The sequence below is a fragment of the Silene latifolia genome, chromosome Y (assembly GCF_048544455.1).
Source record: "Silene latifolia isolate original U9 population chromosome Y, ASM4854445v1, whole genome shotgun sequence".
Taxonomy (NCBI): Eukaryota; Viridiplantae; Streptophyta; class Magnoliopsida; order Caryophyllales; family Caryophyllaceae; genus Silene; species Silene latifolia.
Window position 1 is genome coordinate 432,495,672 of NC_133538.1, and position 4,330 is coordinate 432,500,001.

The window sequence follows — 4,330 nt, forward strand, 5'->3', positions numbered from 1 at the left end:
TTAGTTCTCCTACACTCAGCAGCAGTATGCCCAATACCTTTACAACCAACACACACCACATGCTTCCATTCAAACTCAACTTCAATAATAATAAGGTCACTATGTTCATCTAAAAACTTAACTTTGTCAGGTAGAGGGTCACCAATCATTAACTCAATCATAACTCTCGCATACCCAATCCTGGTTTTATCCTCTGTAGCCAAATCACACTTGATAAACTTCCCAATAAGTCCAGAGATACGAGTAAGACCTTTACCCCATAATTTCAGAGGGAGTTTATGTAACTTGACCCACACAGGTACAGATTTAAATTCATGTTTAACAAGTTCTACATCAGGGGTCCAAGGCTTAACTATGAGGGGCTTATTGTCAAAACGAAAGTGTCCTTGCCTTAAGACATCATCTTTAGCAGCCTTGGAGAGAAAGTGTACCATGAAAACACCATTAGGCAAAAAGGAGAGTTTATCTACCTTATGATTAATCCATAGTCTCCTGATGTAGCCTTCAACAATATCCCAGGGAGGGTTAGCTCCTAGAATAAAACAGTAGACAGAGTTCTTCCAGTAATCAAGCTCCACCTTCACCTCCTCAGCAGTAAATTGAAGAACTCCAGAGGGCTCCTCTTCAATAACTGGCAAAGACGTGACGTTGTTGCTAGCCTCTGCCTCTTCTGTTTCGTCTTCTGCCTCCTCTGTTTCATCTTCTACCAAGACCTCAAGGTTCAACGGGGGAATTCCGACAACTTCATGAATGGCTTTCTCCTTAAGAACATCCGCACTTGTAGGTCCTTGGATTGTTTTGGTTAAAGTAGGAAATTCTTCATTACTAGTATGAGAAAGAAGATCAAATTTATTGTTATAGACAGTTTCTGAATTTTTGTGAATTTTTGATGAATTTTTTGGTGTGGTTTTCGAAAGGGATTTTGCAGCCGTCATCGCTGAAATTTAGGGTTCTATTTTTGGAATTTCGCAGCTTTTTTCTCTCTCTATCCCTAACCTCTCATTTTTTTTTTTATTTTTGAACGGTTCTTCCAATTATCTGTAAATTGATAAGCCAACCTTTTGGCTAATTCTACTGTTAGAATTCTTGGTCGATAAATTTCTGTAAATTCTATCTTTAGTCCATCATAATCACGAGAAACTTTTCGGACTATAATGTTGAGATAAACTAAGTCAACACAAACTACTTACCCAACGTAGAAGGGGTCATATTATGCCTACCAACGAAGAAGGGATTTATAGTTGTTTGCCCTTATAAAGACTAGTCTCAATTTCCGTTTTAGAGGAAGATCCCATCAACTTTATTTTAATTCATTTTAAGTGAACTAATATCTAGCATGTGTGAATGAATAAACTAAGGTGATGGCTTAATAAATATGTGTGACATCTGTATGTCTATGAAAACTAACATACAAACTATATGAGTCAATTTTCATGCATTTTAGTAGGTGGTTTGGTTTAGGCGGAATATGATGCATAAACTATCATGTGAATGAAAAGCAATAGGAACGAAAACGTAAAAATAAAAAAAAAAGTCCTAGTGTGGCCTATCTATCAAAATGAACATAAATACAACTTTGGAATCCATCCTTGGACCCGAGAAGCTTGTCTTGATGTTCCATCTTGATCCATGTAGCGGGAGTGAGCTCCAATCTCCATCTTTAGTCTTCTCAAAAATTACAATTTAAAATTACATAATAAACCTATTTACATTCTAATTTCAAAACCGTAATAAATAAAGAAAACCAAACGGAGATACGAGATCTCAAATTACATTAAAAATTATGTTTCCATCATTATGAAAACATAATTTGACTAAGGTCACACTAGGTATTACAAATTACAACCGATTGCAAAAATACGTAAATAAATTCATTCAACGATTCATTCAACAAAAAATGCATCAACTAAAAAAAATTAAACATGCAAGACATAATTCTTTAAATATGTAGATTAATTTCCCAAACCACCTATTTAATTGATCAAATTAAGTGACAATTCCTCAATTACTCACTATAAATTTAATCTTAATTCATATTAAACTTGTAATATGAATTTAATCCAACATTATTTTAAACTTCTTTAAAATAATTAGGTATCTTATAATTGTGAACTTCTTCACAACAATTAATCATACATTATAAATTTAATGTATAATCAAAATTGGCCAAAACAAACAAAAAATCCCCCTTTTTTTTTATTTGGGTCTCGGCAAAAACAGGAAAAACAAAAAAAACAGATTTTTTTTCTTCTTCTTTGCTCTCGGCTGGAATAAAAAAACAAAACAGCCCTTTTTTTTTCGGCAATAGCCCAAAAAAAACAGCCTACCCTTTTTTTTTCTCTGCATTTCAGGAAAAACGCAACAAAAAAAAATAGTATTTTTTTTTCTTTGTGCTCTCGGCAAACCCTAAAAAAACGTCCTCCCCTTTTTTTTTCTTTGTGGCAAAAATGCCCTAAAACAAAAAAATTAAGATGAAGAAAATCGTGTATAGTTGCTATTAGAACATGATTAGCATATGAATTAATGAAACATGATTAACCGTATACGCCAAAAACTATATAGCAAAAACAAATTTTTATATCATCAACATGACGATTTCCATTTACATTTTAACTTAATCTTCATTAAATCAAACATGTACCAATTCTTCATATAATCATTTTAACTGATTAAAACAACAAAATGAAAAATCAAAATGGAAATATAACATCAAAACAAGAACAAAAAAACCGGCTGGAAAAAAAAATTTCATCTCGGCAAAAAAAAATTTCAGCCGATTGATTTTGATTTTTTTTTTCATTCGAAATCCCTTTGTTTAAATTCAAATTATGAAAATCATCAAAATAAAATCATGGCCTTGGGTCTGATACCACTTGTGGGAATTATCTATATGCTTCCCTTTAAATATAAGGATTATAACGAAATTATAAATATGATTACTAGTCATAAATGAAAATTACATAAACAAAATAGAGAGATTATGAAATCAACCTTCGGTCCTAGCAAAATCGGCCTAAGAACAATATCGCAATGATATTCACCTATCAGTTGCATCCAAGATGATATGAGATATGCCCTTTTGTTCTTGGTAGAATCGATCCCCAATTTTCTATAAATTATTTAGGGTTTTTGTGTTTTTGATGAGAGGCAAGATTAGGTTAAAGAAAATGATCTCTCTACTCCTCTTATTCTCACCGAAAAAGAGAAGTCCAGGGAGATATTTTCTCCCTAATTTCGGCCCATATAACCGAAAATAAGAGAGATTATTTTCTCTTTTTTCCAGTTTTTCTACTTACCAAAAATAAGGAGATTAAATCTTCTTATTTTGGTAGTATACAAAATGTATAAAATGTATTATTTATAAATTGTCATTTATTTAATTCCGTATTAATAAGTCTACACACAACAGCTTGCAGTCGATTTATTAAAGCCGGTCTGTGACAATATCGTATAATATATACTTTAACTTGCTAATTAAATATAACCGAATACATTTAATTGCGAATTAACATATTAATTCATCCAAGCTAACATTATATACATCAATTAAATATAACTTATTATATTCAATTTACGAATTGACAGTTAATTCGTCTCAGCTAATATTATTTAATCGGCATTAAATAATCGTCTCATCAACACGTTGACTAACTGTTTAGTCAATTATATGAACTAACCTTTTAGTCATATAAGGCATCAATGTGATTACATTTCCATAATCACATCTCTCAAACACATCCTTTAGGTGTGACTTTTAGGGACCAGTTGATCACCGCCATCTGTATGATAATAACGTCAAACTTTCTAGCAAGCCAACCGTTATTAGGTAATCGTTAATCAACTGATAAAATACGAAGTATACCCTTGTGAACCTATAAGAGATTTATAAATGTTATCACACTAATTTATGGAGGACACAAGCTCCAACACAAATATGAAGAGGGAAGTGGTGGAGTTCGTGGCAAGGTGCTTGACTTTCCAAAGAGTGAAAGGAGAACACAAGATACCTCAAGGGAAAGTACAACCCTTAGATGTGACGGAATGGAAGTGGGAGTCGATATCTATGGATTTCATAGTTGGACTACCAAGAACCTAAAAGGGGAACAACATGATTTGGGTCATTGTGGATAGATTGACCAAGTCAGCTCATTTCATCGCAATGAAGGACACTTGGAGCAAGGTAGAGTTGGCTAATACTTATTGCAAATATGTTGTCAAGCTTCATGGATTTCCAAAGGACATTGTATCGGACCGAGATTCACGATTTATTTCAAGATTTTGGCAAGAACTTCAAAGCTCCTTGGGCACTCTATTGAAGATGAGTACGGCC